This window comes from Ranitomeya variabilis, chromosome 5, assembly GCF_051348905.1.
Source record: "Ranitomeya variabilis isolate aRanVar5 chromosome 5, aRanVar5.hap1, whole genome shotgun sequence".
Taxonomy (NCBI): domain Eukaryota; kingdom Metazoa; phylum Chordata; class Amphibia; order Anura; family Dendrobatidae; genus Ranitomeya; species Ranitomeya variabilis.
The window spans coordinates 435893215-435910181 of NC_135236.1; the positions used below are offsets into that span (position 1 = coordinate 435893215).

General features: G+C 43.0%; 1 protein-coding gene and 1 long non-coding RNA gene across 5 annotated transcripts in view; one reads left to right on the top strand and one right to left on the bottom strand.

Moving 5' to 3' along the window:
* Positions 1-16967, bottom strand: part of OSBPL8 (oxysterol binding protein like 8) — a 365096-nt gene that overhangs the window by 294236 nt on the left and 53893 nt on the right. For all 4 annotated transcript variants that reach the window (XM_077265332.1, XM_077265333.1, XM_077265331.1 and 1 more), the window contains exon 2: positions 8709-8776. The gene's annotated coding sequence lies outside the window, so the exon portion shown is untranslated. The remainder of the gene's footprint in view (positions 1-8708; positions 8777-16967) is intronic.
* The window catches only part of LOC143773720 (uncharacterized), a 35802-nt gene continuing 32876 nt past the window's right edge, over positions 14042-16967 (top strand). The window contains exon 1 of the long non-coding RNA XR_013215331.1: positions 14042-14179. This is a non-coding gene — a long non-coding RNA (uncharacterized LOC143773720). The remainder of the gene's footprint in view (positions 14180-16967) is intronic.

The following is a 16967-nucleotide window of genomic DNA, read 5'->3' on the forward strand; positions in this document are numbered from 1 at the left end:
CCCTCTGCTCCTCATTCGTGTTCTTTCTGCTGCGGGGAACATAGAGGTATGTAACGGCACTCCTGGACTAGTCAGAGGACAGGAGCGCCGAGATTAAACTAGACTTCTGCAGTAAATGCATAAACATATTTATAATTATGGCATCTTCACAACTGCCATTAGACTGCTGCTACAGCACTCCTACCACTTAAGAAAGGGTAAATCCTGCTGTGATGTCCCCTTAATCTTTGTAAAAATACAATGCATCAACTAATATGGCTGCATGTCATTTTGATAAAGGTGTTAACCAACTGAATTGAAAAAAGACAAGACATCTACAAGGAGTTTGTATATTTTCCCCCGTGTTTGTGTGGGTTCCCCTCCAGGTATTCTGGTTTCCTCCCACATTCCACAGACATACTGATAGGGAATTTAGATTGTGAGCGCCAATAGGGACAGCGATGATAATGTCTGTAAAGTACTGAGGAATATGATAACGCTATACAAGAAAAGCATAATAAATAAAGCAAATAAGTTAGTAAAAGAAATATGAAAATGTTGGCTGTTGCTGCAAAAAACAGCCATTTTTGCATCTTTGGTAAAAATCTTCTTTAAAAAAAGTTCCGTATGTCTTTACAAGGGGGAAATTCTGCAGACTTTCTATGCAGATTTGCAAGTGGATAAAAACAGCGCACTACAGTACCATACAATACAGATGTGCAAATGACATCTACATGCTTAGGAATTTGTCTGCATAGATAATCTCTTGCGATGTGTATTTAAAAGTTTCATTTGTCGAGTTTCATAGCGAATTTCACCTATTTAAATATAGAGGATTTAGATCTACAGAGAATTGTTCTACAGAAAATGCATTTCCGCATGCAAACTTATGTATTGTGGAAACTCCACAGGAGAAAATAGTGGATTTTCAGTCTTGACTTGGCATCCTACAAAACATACACTAATCTGCTAAAAGTGTAGCAAGGAAGCTTCAAGTTATTAGGATTCGCCATGACTTTTGTGCTGCATATGTTAAATAAAAATCATCTACAAAAATTTCCATTACCATAACAAACATCCTAATGTATATTTCACAAAAAAACTTCTCCAGGTATTCCTACACAGAAATAGAAAGATTTTTTTTAACAAACCTCAGTTACTGAGCACAAATTAAATAAAATTAATTTATTGATGTCCATCGATGAACAAAATGTTGTACCACCATACTGTGCGCAGAATAGAGTCTGCAATAAACAATAGCAATTGGACTCTGTCACGGGGTCCTTCTCCGGTACCACACAATCAACAGAGCCAGCGAAGAGTGAACAATCCCAAGACCTTTATTTAGGCAAAAATACGAAAGGTCCATATACAATTCACCACATAAAGGATAAAATAGTCCAGAACACGAATGCAGTTCAGTAACAGGAAAAAAGTTCAACAATCCAGCAAACAGAGGATAGCATAGTCCATATATTCGTCTTTCTCTCTGAGATGCTGTGAACACATCATCATTCCACACAGGACTGCTCTGTGTCTCACCTCCCTGACATTTTAAAGGGAACCTGTCACCCCCCTCCAGCCGTTAGAAACTAAAAGAGCCACCTTGTGTAGCAGTAATGCTGCATTCTGACAAGGTGGCTCTTTCAGTTATTGGTGCAGTCAAAGCAGAAATAAAGCGTTTTATAATTTCGCAAAAATACCTGTCTTTAGCCCTGGAGGCAGGTCTTAACCACCCTGCTGCACACGCCACACTGCCGTCACTCAAGGCTTCTTCGGCGCCGAGCTCCGCCCCCTCCGCGCTGTTTTCAAATCAAATCCGGCGCCTGCGCTGTTTGGCTCTGCCTGGGGCAGGCGCAGTGAGCGCTGCCCGTCTGACCTCAGATGCAGTCTCGCAGACTGCACCTGTGCGGCCACCCAGCTTGTGAATCCCAGCCCCGCAGTGTGTTATGCATTATGCACAGTGCGGGGCTGGGTTTCCTGGGCATGCGCACTGCGTGTGTCAGCCACTCACCCAGGTCCCCCGCCTTACAGCGTGTGTATCTTCAGCTGATCGATCATCCTTGCCATCGCCGGGAACGAACCTTGCAACCTCGCACAGGCGCAGTCTGCGAGACTGCATCTGAGGTCAGACAGACAGCGCTCACTGCGCCTGCCCCAAGCAGAACAAAACAGCGCAGGCGCCGGATTTGATTTGAAAACAGCGTGGAGGGGGCGGCGCCAGGCGCCGAAGAAGCCTTGAGTGACAGCAGTGTGGCGTGTGCAGCAGGGGGGTTAAGACCTGCCTCCAGGACTAAAGACAGGTATTTTTGCGAAATTATAAAACGCTTTATTTCTGCTTTGACTCCACCAATAACCAAAAGAGCCACCTTGTCAGAATGCAGCATTACTGCTGCACAAGGTGGCTCTTTTAGTTTCTAACGGCTGGAGGGGGGTGACAAGTTCCCTTTAAAAGTCCCCCTCCTCATTCACAGGTCAGGAGGGGGAAGGTTGCAGGGGCTCATTGTTTCAATAAGCTAGGTCAATATGTCATTGGCATATTAGCAAACAATACAGTACTGTGGGGGCTGATATCAGATGGCAGCAACAGCCATTCACCAATTAGCAAATAACTCCTTCTACGAGAGAACACCATTAAAATAAATAAAATAGCATATCACACCATCATAGACTCCCTAACAAACCATTTCTTAAGGTACCGTCACACTCAGCGACGCTGCAGCGATATAGACAACGAGCCGATCGCTGCAGCGCCGCTGTTTAGGTCGCTGTAGAGACGTCAAACACAGCAGCTCCACAACGATGCAGGAGCGATCCTGTGACGTAACGGTGACTCACTTATCGTTCTCACAGGTCGTTACCTCCATGTAAAACATTGCTGACATCGTTGCTTTTGCTGTCAAACATGACGATACACGCCGACCTGACAACCAAATAAAGTTCTAGACTTCTAGCTCCGACCAGCGATATCACAGCAGGATCCAGATCGCTGCTGCGTGTCAAACACAATGAGATCGCTATCCAGGACGCTGCAACGTCACGGATCGTTGTCGTTCTCGTTGTAAAGTTGCTGAGTGTGAAGGTACCTTAAGTTGCACTGTTTGCCGAATACACTTCGATCACTACTTAGTTACATCACACATGGCATGTGGGTGTTGTTCACATAAAAAAGCACTGCCAGCCTTCTTATTCTGGCCACCAAGACCTAGAACACGATTGGTGAATATTCAGAAGAGTGTTTTAGGGTAGGGACTTACAGAGGACATTCTGCTATTCTTATCAGATGTGCCATAGTACATACCGTATATACTCGAGTGTAAGCCGACCCGAGTATAAGCCGAGACCCCTAATTTTGCCACAAAAAAACTGGGAAAACTTAATGACTCGAGTATAAGCCTAGGGTGGAAAATGCAGCAGCTACCGGCAAATGTCAAAAATAAAAATAGATACCAATAAAAGTAAAATTAATTGAGACATCGGTAGGTTAAGTGTTTTTGAGTATCCATATTGATCAGGAGCCCCATATAATGCTCCATACAGTTCATGATGGGCCCCATAAGATGCTCCATACAAAATACGCCCCATATAATGCTCCATACAGTTTATGATGGGCCCCAAAAGAATCTCCATATTAAAATATGCCCCATATAATGCTGCACAAATGCCAATTATGGCCCCATAAGATATTCTATAAACACATTTGCCCCGTATAATGCTGCACAAATGCTGATTATGGCCCCATAAGATGCTCTATAGACACATTTGCCCCGTATAATGCTGCACAAATGCTGATTATGGCCCCATAAAATGCTCCATAGACAAATTTGCCTCGTATAATGCTCCACAAATGCTGAATATGGCCCCATAAGATGCTCCATAGAGATATTTGCCCCATATAATGCTGCTCCATAGAAAGATTTGCCACGTATAATGCTGCACAACTGCTGATTATGGCCCCATAAGATGCTCCATAGACTATTACGCCCCATATGCTGTTGCTGCGATTAAAAAGAAAAAAAAATAACATACTCGCCTCTCGTCGCTCAGGCCCCCCGGCACTTGCTATAGTCACCTTTCCCCGTTCCACCGCTGCGCGCAGCTTTGTCTTACGCATCCTCCGCACTGACTGTTCAAGCAGAGGGCAGCACGCACACTAATCGCGTCATCGCGTCCTCTGACCTGAGTGTCACTGCAGAGGACGCGGAAGACGGAGCGGCGCCGACGGTGGAACGGGGGACAGGTGAATATCGCGCACTGCCCCCATACTCACCTGATCCTGGCGCATCCCTGCACGTCCCTGGTTCTCCGGGCGCCAGCAGCTTCTTCCTGTATTGAGCAGTCACATGGTACAGCTTATTACAATAATGAATATGCGGCTCCACCCCTATGGGAGTGGAGTCGGGTCCATATTCATTACTGTTATGAGCGGTACCACGTGACCGCTCAATACAGAAGAAGCTGCCGGCGCCCGGAGAACCAGGGACCGCGCCAGGAGCAGGTGAGTATTATTAGACAGCTGCTGCTCCCCCTCCCCTGCCGACCCCTGGGAATGACTCGAGCATCAGCTGAGAGGGGCAATTTCAGCCTAAAAAATGGGCTGAAATTCTCGGATTATACTCGAGTATATACGGTAATGGATTATGTTTATGATCAAGAAATACTTAACTCCATACGCATAAGATTAACCGTCTGAATACTGTCATTTCAGCGGGATCGGCTGACAGTCTAACGTGTAATTGTAAAGTGCTATAGGATATGTTGGCGTCATAAAATTAAAAATTATGATTATCCTGACTCTTCTTAGACATACGACATTTGGTAGAGAAGGATCCAGCATGTTGGATTTCCAACGGTTGATCTTTTTGTTCTCCATGAGACAGGCCATTGCCAGAGAAGTCAGGAAGTAACTCTCTCAGAGAATCCAGAAGTGCTTGGCAAGGCACTCCTGTGTGCATGTGGGATTTGGGAACTATCGTTGATCGAACATCATCTATATATTGTGTATCGTGGGCCTGTAGGATGTGATTTACATTGCTTAAAAAATAAAGGGAACACTTAAACAACACTATGTAACTCCAAGTCAATCACAGGTCTGTGAAATCAACCTGTCCAAATATGAAGCAACACTGATTGTAAATCAATTTATGCTGCTGTTGTGCAAATGGAACAGACAACAGGTAGAAATGATAGGCAATTAGCAAGACAACCCCTGTAAAGGAGTGATTCTGCAGGGAGTGACCACAGACCACTTCTCTGTTCTCATCCTTTTTGGCTGTTTTGGTCACTTTTGCATTTTGTCATTGCTTTAACCCCTCTAGAGATACAGTAGCATGAGAATGTCTACAGTACAACCTACAGATGTTGCTCAGGAAGTGCAGCTCAACGAGGATGACACATCAATGTGAGCTGTGACAAGAGGGGTAGCTTTGTCTGTCAGATACGGCACTAGGAGACAGGCCAGTGCACCAGAAGATGTTGTGGGGCCATAGGAGGGCAACAGCCCAGCATCAGGACTGCTACCTCCTCCTTCGTGCAACGAGGAGCAGTGCCAGAGCCCTGCAAAATGACCTCAAGCAGGTCACTAACATTCATGTGTCTGCTCAAACTGTCAGAAAGTCTCCATAAGGGTGGTATGAGGGCCTGACATCCACAAGTGGGTGTTGTGCTTACAGCCCAACACTGTGCAGGGCAATTGGCATTTGCAAGAGTACACCAAGATTGGGAGATTCTATATTGGTGCCCTGTGCTCTTCACGGATGAGAGCAGGTTCACTCTGAGCACATCTGACAGGGTCTGGAGACGCAGTGGACAATGTTCTGCAGCCTGCAACATCCTCCAGCATGACCGATTTGGCAGTAGGTCAGTAATGGTATGGGAACATTTCTTTGGAGGGTTGCAGAGCCCTTCATGTGCTAGCCAGAGGTACCTTGACTGACATTTAGTACAGGGATGAGATCCTCAGAACCATTGCGAGACCAAATTCAGGTGCACTGGGCCCAGGGTTCCTTCTGATGCATGACAATGTAGGCCTCATGTGGCTGAAATGTGTCAGCAGTTCCTGCATGATGAAGGCATTAATGCTGTGGACTTCACTGCCCGTTCCTCAGACCTGAATTTAATCAAGCACATCTGGGATATCATGTCTTGCTTGATCCACCAACAGCACCCACAGACTGTCCAGGAATTGACTGATGATTTAATCCAAATCTGGGAGGAGATCCCTCAGGAGACCATCAGCTGCGTCATCAGGAGCATGTCCAGGTGTTGGAGGAAGATCATACAGGCACGTGGAGGCCACACACACACTACTAAGCATCATTTCCTTTTCTTGAGACATTTCCATTGAAGTTGGATCAGCCTGTAATTTTATTTTCCACTTTGATGTAGAGTATCATTCCAAATCCAAATCTCCATGGGCTACTAATTTTGATTTACATTGATATTTTTATGTTTTATTTTTCTCAATACATTCCACTATGTAATGAATAAAGATCTGCAACAGGAATATTTCATTCAGTGATATCTAGAATGTGGCATTTTAGTGTTCCCCTTATTTTTTTGAGCCGTGACATTCTGAAAGCTGGTGCTCTTCCTAAAAGAAAGTTTATTCTAGCAGGACACTGACAGTCAAACCCATAACCTCATACCTGGATTATTTCCTAATCTATGCACATTATACCTGATGTCCCATTTACACGTGCTGACTACTTAGTCACTGGCTTTCTAAAGAAAATTAAAAAAAAAAAAAAAAAGTTACATCAGTGGTTTACAGTTTGTGGGAGAGTGATCAATGTTAACAAATGAGGAATTTCCACATACAGAGTGACAAATAGGTAAAGAACAGCACAAAAGACTAAGTTTGTCAAATGCGAAACAGGAAATTAATTTCACAATTTGGATTTAAGGTTGGTAACAGAAATAAAGGCACTCAGAGAATAGCCAGAGGCCTCTTCATGTACTAATACTTTAACACCCTAACAATTATACTGCGCTTTAAAATCGCAGTAAACAATTAACGTTTACCAACAATGAGACAAAAGGATATCCATGATCCTACCCATTAGAAACCGGTATATTATGTGTCTACATCAGGGGCAATATGAACAAAGCTATGTGATCTCACTAATAGCTTTAATTATTAGGGAGTCCCATGAATGGGTACTCAATTTGTAGTGATTTTTGCGGGAGTACAAGCATGAAATTAGAGCGGATGTGCAGCCTGACCAATAGGTTTCATTGGCTAAGTGCAGCAAGGAACTGCCAAACAGTTACAGATCTGGCAAAGGTTGCCTTGGCTCCGATAACAAAGTACTGGGATATTACTGCACAATAAAAGTGTAATTCGACCATTAACTTCAGACAATATTGTGTACAATGTTAAAGGGTCTAACACCACTTCTTAAAGGGAGTCTTTCACATGATTCATGCTACCCATTCCAATATTAGCATGAATCAGAGCCTGGCTGTACAATTGCAGCCAAATATATTTTTCTATGAAACACTCTGGAGTTCCACATATAATGTACTTTCTCCCAGTAAAGCCCTAGGTGTTTGACATGTCTCTCTATATGGTAGAGAGCTGTCGATCACTTTGAGCAGTGCCAGGAAGAGACGGCCGATGGTGGCAACTAACGAGTTTAGTGTGCCTATGGTACCCAGCTGTAAACTTTACGGTATATTTTCTCTGAAATTCCAGAGCTTTTCAGTGAAATGTATACCTGGCTGCAGTCGTGCTGCCAGGCACAGATTCATTCTGCCTGCATTTTGGATAACTTCAGTCTGGTGGCAGGTTCCATTTAAGTGGGTTAAGTGCTGGTAAAAACAATCAACTTTGAACTATTACCGTACTTTTTACTAAAAGTACTCTGTGAACAGAGGGCTTTGTATTTTCTTAGGTTACTGCTTGTTGCCTAGGTTACCGACACCACTGCAGTGTAGCAGAGGTGGCTAGTTTCCTAGGCAAGGAACACAACAGGTTCTCTGCTAGAGAGCATGTAACCTATCCTCTGAAGGTGGCCAGATCACTCGATCGGACGAGCTTCATTGCTCCTGTAATGCCTCTACTAACAGATTGGGAGAAATCAGAGTTTAGGCCTGCGGATCAGCTACGCTGCTGATCAAAGCCATCTAGCATCAGGAGTGCACCGCTTCCCAGCAAGGAGGAAACATGGAGCAGGTGAACAGTGAGCTTCTGAAGAAAGAGGCTGGCAATAACCCTTAGAGTTATCTTAATCTAGTTCTATGAGATGACCTCTTATAACAAGTTATCAATATGGTGCAGTGAGCCATGATAACCTTTGACATACCTGTACATCACACATGTCAAGCAATGCGCCATCAAGCAGAAGTCTTACTATGTAGCGCTCTCCGAACCTCTGTACTACGCACGAGTGCCTCTGTAAAGCTACTTGCATACAGCTCTGCTTTGTGTATGAGGCCTAAAGGCAAGGAATGGTGGCGTCAATCGAGACTGGTTCCTTCACTCTAAAAATATACTGCTATACTCCAATTGTCCTCGTTTCTATGGTTAAAGGCTGCAGGGAATATTCGGCATTATACAGGTCTAATCTGCTGTAACTTTTGGAAGACCATTCAGGGTACAGGATTGCATTCAGCATTAAATAGGGCATTGGAAGAATTCCCAACTAAAAAACTTTTCCCAGAAAGGAAAACAATATACAATTTTAATTACATGCACCATAACATACACATCTGAATATTTACCATACCTGATAAAACAAGCAAATGGAGAAGATGCAGCTCCTTCAGCACATCATGAATCATACATCTCTGTGCCCTGAAAATAATACAAGAAAATATTACTAACATTGTCCCGCAAACACCAATCTTTATTTCCTATGTCTACTGAAATGAACCATGCTATCTATTGTATTATTTTCTATTTCACATGGTACATTAGCAATTTCCTCTAAGGCTACGTTCACATTTGCGTTGTGCGCCGCAGCGTCGGCGCCGCAACGCACAACGCAAACAAAAACGCAGTTGCGTTATGAACAAAAAACGCAGCGTTTTGCGCCGCATGCGCCCCCCCAAAGTCTAGACAATTTTTGCAATTTTTTTGGAAAACGCATGCGTCGTACAACGCACCACGACGCAAGTACTTGCGTCGTCTGCGTTGTCAATGCAAATCAATGGGAAAAAGGCGCATCGACGACGCAAAAGCGACGCAAACACGACGCATGCGTTTTTTAAAAAGTCGGCGCCGCAAAAAAAATGCAACATGTTGCGTTTGCCGCGCCCTGACAGGTGCGCCCTAACGCCGCATGCGGCGTACGACGCACCAAAACGCATGACAACGCATGTACATGCGGCGCCATGCGGCCCCAATGTTAAAGATAGGGCCGCACGACGCATGCGTTTTGGTGCGGCGACGACGCTGCGGCGCACAACGCAAATGTGAACGTAGCCTAAGGCGTCAATGCTTCAGCTCAACAGTTTTGCATGGATATTGGCAAACTTCCATTTAGGCATCTTCTCCCACTATCTGAGTGAGGAAAAAACATCTCTTCATTTAATCCATATCACTTTCACTAGCGGAGATGGCAAATGATGAATGGAGGCAACATAAAGGCTGAATAATAGCAGATAAACAGAAGAATTCACTAATTATGTCTGTGCCTGTCAGTCATTTTCAATTCTGAATTTTAAATAGAATTTTTGTAACTTTTTTTTTTTTTTTTTTTTTTTTTAGAAGAAAGGGCAGCACTTATATTTTAATTTCTTCTTTTTGACTCTGGCTTTATTAAGAGGTCTGTGTCAATTCATGTTTTTCTCAGATCGAATTCATACCCATTATAGTCTAGAGGGGCTATTTGAATGCTGGTGTTTTCTCCAGATGGAGTTCACAATCCTCAAAAACAGAATTGAATTTTTTTTTAAATTTCAGCAACTTGTCAGTTTTTTTTTTACGGGGGCTTATTGACGCCTTTCCATTTCTTTCCGTCCAACAATACTTAACAGACTAATTATATAGAACAAATGGGGATATAGTCCAAGGTGATCACAAATTACAAATTTATTAGAATATTGACATAAATAAATAAATAAATAGAAGTACATAGACTAGGATCAGGTAATAGAAATGGACAATGTGTCCTGACTACCAATGATCTTATTATTTGGGGTACAGAAAGTGCAAAAGTGCCGCAAAAAAACCCAACCCATTCAGTCCAATTAAATGATATATAGTAAAAATCCACGTATCATGATGGTTATAGTAAACCACACGCTATACCAAAAGTGGGGACAGGGTTGTACGCTCACATGTGTGTTTACCCATAACTTTGCTGAGTCAGGACCTGTGTCCACGCCGTCACCGACGAGCGTTTCGCCTCTTTATCAAGGTGCGGTGATGTGTTGTGTGTCTGACCGCCCTTAAATATCCTCATCATTCTGTGTCCATCTCAATGGCGCATGTGTGTGGATCCATGCGCCGGTGATTGCATTACTTCCGGCAAGTTGCGTCAGACATGCGAGCCAGGAAGACATCATTGGACGTCACTGACACGCACACGTCAGCACCCAGCGCCATCGGCAATGCCCCGGAATGCACGGACCCCAGACATGCGCACATGAACACGGAGGAGGTACTCCATCGGACGGGAAGGTTGTAACTAGATCTAATCACACAAATATATCAGGGACTACAAATCAATGATCGTAATAATAAGGGACACCTAATCAGGATAAAGTGCATTGTGCATATAGTGACATAATACAGTGTATACTGAAAAAACTCACATACAATTAATAATAAGTACGTGCTATAAAGTGACATTATACAATATACATTAATAATTTAACAAAAATTATATGTATAATAAAGAAGGATAACAATAAATAGTGAAACATTTATATAATGTACAATAATAATAAATATAATAATCATAATTAATAATACTACAATTATCACAGTGTTATCTGATTGATGTTCACATGCGCTGATTCGTTTCTGATAAGGGGTTCCGGAAAGGTCCAGTAGATCTTAATTACATGACAATTCATCCATGTTTAAATATGAAAAATACAATAAAAACTATATAGAGGAAAAGAAAAAACAAATTAATTCAAAAAGACACACAAAAACACACAGAAGACAAATTAAAAAAGGCAAAACAGGGAAATCAATTCATAAATATGAACTGAAGCTCAACTGCTCATTGAGACCTGCCGGTGCCATCGTGTCAAGTGTCACGATCCATCGACATTCTCTCTGAGCAAGCAGGCACCCCATATCACCACCACGAATACCAGAATGAATTTTATCAATACCCCAAGCCCGGAGACTCCCCGAATTGCACTTATGTTTCAACCGAAAATGTTTTGGAATCGGTTTTAGGGTACTTATGTCCTCCACATCCCGAGCAGCCTCAATGTCCCTCACGTGTTCTCGAATACGTACACGTAATTCACGTGATGTGAGCCCAATATAAATGAGCCCACAAGGACAAACTGCGTAATACACCACAAACGTGGTGTTGCATGTGATGTAATCTTTGATTTTAAATTCCTTCCGGCCATCGGAAGAGGTGAAGGATGTAGCACGCCTAAGATTTTTGCATGCGAGGCAGTCTCCGCAGGGGTAAAAACCTACTCACAGTGTGTGTATTTTAAAAGGGTTAGATGTTTTGGCAATATAGTGACTCCTCACTAATATGTCCCTCAGATTATTGCTCCTTCTTGCTGTCATGAGAGGGCGATGTGGAAGGCATTTTTGAAGAATAAGGTCTGTTTTAAGAACAGACCAATGGCGATCAAGGATTGATCGCATCAGGTCCCATCTGTGGTTAAAATTAGATATAAACCTCAACTCACTATCCTTTCCTTCCCGGTTAGACACAGCACCCCTCCTTTCGTTCACCAACAAATCATCCCTAGAGGCTTTTTTTGCTCTTAAATAGCCCCGTTTAATACATCTTCTGCTGTATCCTCTATCAGAGAACCTCTCCCCAAGATCCAAAGCCTGCCTCTCAAATACGGTCTGAGTAGTGTAAATTCTCCGCGCCCAGAGAAATTGTCCAACAGGTATGGACCTAACCGTGGAACGCGGATGTGCAGAGGAGGCATGTAACAGGGCATTGACCGATGTCTCCTTGCGATATAAATCAGTGTAAATATGGTACAGGATGATGGGTCTAAGACTGATGTCCAAAAATGAAATTTCCTTCTGGTGGTATACATACGTGAGGTGTATGTTGGAGCTGTTGCGGTTCAGTCCCGACAAAGTCATGCAGCTCAGTGACGGGGCCCTGCCACATAAAAAGCACATCGTCAATGTACCTAAACCAACCAAGAACCTGGGGAGCGGCAGGTCTTAGACCCATCATCCTGTACCATATTTACACTGATTTATATCGCAAGGAGACTTCGGTCAATGCCCTGTTACATGCCTCCTCCGCACATCCGCGTTCCATGGTTAGGTCCATACCTGTTGGACAATTTCTCTGGGTGCGGAGAATTTACACTACTCAGACCGTATTTGAGAGGCAGGCTTTGGATCTTGGGGAGAGGTTCTCTGATAGAGGATACAGCAGAAGATGTATTAAACGGAGCTATTTAAGAGCAAAAAAAGCCTCTAGGGATGATTTGTTGGTGAACGAAAGGAGGGGTGCTGTGTCTAACCGGGGAGGAAAGGATAGTGAGTTGAGGTTTATATCTAATTTTAACCACAGATGGGACCTGATGCGATCAATCCTTGATCACCATTGGTCTGTTCTTAAAACAGACCCTATTCTTCAAAAATGCCTTCCACATCGCCCTCTCATGACAGCGAGAAGGAGCAATAATCTGAGGGACATATTAGTGAGGAGTCACTATATTGCCAAAACATCTAACCCTTTTAAAATACACACACCGCAAGTAGGTTTTTACCCCTGCGGAGACTGCCTCGCATGCAAAAATCTTAGGCATGCTACATCCTTCACCTCTTCCGATGGCCGGAAGGAATTTAGAATCAAAGATTACATCACATGAAACACCACGTTTGTGGTGTATTACGCAGTTTGTCCTTGTGGGCTCATTTATATTGGGCTCACATCACGTGAATTACGCGTACGTATTCGAGAACACGTGAGGGACATTGAGGCTGCTCGGGATGTGGAGGACATAAGTACCCTAAAACCGATTCCAAAACATTTTCGGTTGAAACAAATGCAATTCGGGGAGTCTCCGGACTTGGGGTATTGATAAAATTCATTCTGGTATTCGTGGTGGTGATATGGGGTGCCTGCTTGCTCAGAGAGAATGTCGGTGGATCGTGACACTTGACACGATGGCACCGGCAGGTCTCAATGAGCAGTTGAGCTTCAGTTCATATTTATGAATTGATTTCCCTGTTTTGCCTTTTTTAATTTGTCTTCTGTGTGTTTTTGTGTGTCTTTTTGAATTAATTTGTTTTTTCTTTTCCTCTATATAGTTTTTATTGTATTTTTCATATTTAAACATGGATGAATTGTCATGTAATTGAGATCTACTGGACCGTTCCGGAGCCCCTTATCAGAAACGAATCAGCGCATGTGAACATCAATCAGATAACACTGTGATAATTGTAGTATTATTAATTATGATTATTATTATATTTACTATTATTGTACATTATATAAATATGTTTCACTATTTATTATTATCCTTCATTATTATACATATAATTTTTGTTAAATTATGAATGTATATTATGTAATGTCACTTTATAGCACGTACTTATTATTAATTGTATGTGAGTTTTTTCAGTATACACTGTATTATGTCACTATATGCACAATGCACTTTATCCTGATTAGGTGTCCCTTATTATTACGATCATTGATTTGTAGCCCCTGATATATTTGTGTGATTAGATCTAGTTACAACCTTCCCGTCCGATGGAGTACCTCCTCCGTGTTCATGTGCGCATGTCTGGGGTCCGTGCATTCCGGGGCATTGCCGATGGCGCTGGGTGCTGACGTGTGCGTGTCAGTGACGTCTAATGATGTCTTCCTGGCTCGCATGTCTGACACAACTTGCCGGAAGTAATGCAATCACCGGCGCATGGATCCACACACATGCGCCATTGAGATGGACACAGAATGATGAGGATATTTAAGGGCGGTCAGACACACAACACATCACCGCACCTTGATAAAGAGGCGAAACGCTCGTCGGTGACGGCGTGGACACAGGTCCTGACTCAGCAAAGTTATGGGTAAACACATATGTGAGCGTACAACCCTGTCCCCACTTTTGGTATAGCGTGTGGTTTACTATAACCATCATGACACGTGGATTTTTACTATATATCATTTAATTGGACTGAATGGGTTGGTTTTTTTGCGGCACTTTTGCACTTTCTGTACCCCAAATAATAAGATCATTGGTGGTCAGGACACATTGTCCATTTCGATTACCTGATCCTAGTACTTCCATTTATTTATTTGTAATGTCAATATTCTAATAAATTTGTAATTTGTGATCACATTGGACTATATCCCCATTTTTTCTCATGTTCCATAATATGCTTGGGAGTGTCCTGTAGGTGCACCTTTATGAGACATGCGTAGCAGTATTGGTCTCTGTGGCACTTCTACACCTATGGTACCTTGTATGGTGTATATTTATATAATTATATAGAACCTCTAGACGCTAAAGAGCAGAACCCCCCCCCCCCCTCACGTGACCCCATTTTGATTATTATACCCCTTTAGGAACTTATCTACAGGTGAGGTGACGATTTTTACTTAACGGGTGTTTTGCAGAAACAAGCATCAGTTAATGCTGTGGAGTGAAAATTGTAAAGTGCTGTTGCAGTGACCAGTATGTTTTTCCCAGCTCGTGCTTCTTGAGACATGCACCCTAAAGAAATGCCAAACATGTGGACGCTAATTGCGGTTTAGGCACACTGTGGTGCGCAGAAGCCCATATATTTCCATTGACAGATGACAGACCTGAGTGGGGACTTGCTTTTCTTGTAGATTGTATTTGAAGCTTTTGTTAAGAACATTTTACATAATGTTCGCTGAGCACATATATTGGGGTTTCCATCTAAGTCTCCGAGTGACGCGATTCAGATGAAACCTCTGAGTGAGCCACTCACTATAATGAGACAGCAGAGTTACAGTACTCTAAATTCCCACTGGCCTCTGTTCAGTATTGTCCTTTTCAGAAATGCACAAAACAGTGGCTGACGGCACTTTTATGCACTCCTAAAAAGACGGACAACACTGGATCACAGGTCAGGCGGCATCCACACTGACTCCATCTGCCTCATTTTAGGGAATATTCTGCAAGGCGTTCCATCTGAATCACGTATTTCAGAGATTTACACCGAAACCCCGATGTAAGAGCTCAGGATAAATGTGAGCCAAGCCTTAGGCCGGAGACACACTGGTGCGAGATACGGCCGAGTCTCGCTGGTTAAAAGCAAGCTGTGGCACCGGCACTCCGGAGCGGAGCGTGCGGCTCCATGTATTGCTATGCAGCTGCACGCTCCGCTCCGGAGTACAGGTGCCACAGCTTGCTTTTAACCAGCGAGACTCGGCCGTATCTCGCACCAGTGTGTCTCCGGCCTTACTGAGATCTTTGGGAGTCAGAATGAACAATTTAACAGCAGGTGAATAATCGGTTTGATTTTATAAAATGTTCCTTGTGCGCTATAAGTGATTAAGCTAATTTATTCTTCTGGTCGATATAACAGCATTTTATGTTTGGCAGCTGTCACACACTAAAAGACGTATTTTTCGCAATATTTTGAAAGCTACAATTTTTCCATATTTTGGCCGACAGAGTCACGTGAATGCTTGCTTTTTGCAGGAATAGTTGACGTTTTTACTGGTACCATTTTTGGAGACATGACTTTTTGATCCCTCTCAATTTTTGGAAGGCAGAATGAACAAACCCCAGCAGTTCACAAATTGTTTTGTAGATGTATGTACTGTATGTGTGCGCATGTTTAATATCGATCAAAGCATTTAGGGGATTTAAGTTTTGGGAGTGGTACAGCACCGCTCCTGGCACTTAGTGGCAGGTGTCACCTGTCAAAAGCAGCAACACTTGGCAACTATCAAGCATGCAGAGCCCCTGTGCCCAAGTGAACGCCATGACATGTCGATACATCCAAGGTCATTAAGTATCAGGCGACCTGGACGTATGGATGGGGACATAACTACAATGTGGGGACCTGGATGGGGAATGGTGGCTAAGTGGTTAGCACTGCAGCGTTGGAGTCCTGGGTTCAAATACCACCAAAGACAACATCTGCAAGGAGTTTGTATGTTCTCCCCATGTTTGTTTGGGTTTCCTCCAGGTACTCCGGTTTCCTCCCACACTCAAAAGACATACTGATAGGAAATTTAGATTGAGAGCCCCATCGGGGCCAGCGATGATAATGTGTGCAAACACTGTGAAGCGCTGCGGAATTTGTTGGAGCTAAATAAATAGATTATTATTATTATTATAACTACAATATGGGGACATATCTACAATATGAGGATCTGGATGGGGACATAACTACAATATAGGGGCATAACTACAATATGGGGACCTGGATATGGGGACATAACTATAATAAAAGACCTTGGAGGGGGACAAATCTACAATATGGGGACATGGCACAACCTAAATATGGGGACCTGGATGGGGACATAACTACAATATAGGTGCACATTTGTTATCACCACATCTATAACAACCCAAGCTCTAAAAAATAAAATAAAATACGGCAAAAATGTTCAAAAGGTGTATACAAAAAAAAAATAGTATAATTAAAAATGTCACTTTGTCCTTCAAAGATTGTGGCCCCCCAAATTTAATTTTCTTTCTATATGCGGCACATATATTCAGCAGAGTTTGATACCTCTGAACTAGATGCATTACAAACATTGCAAAATGAGAAAGCATCTGGTGCCGATGGTCTCCCAGGAAAACTTTATCAAAATAAAGTCTTGCCAAAACTCTTAGGCGAACGTCACAATGCGTTGTTTTGGAGAAAAAAAGCA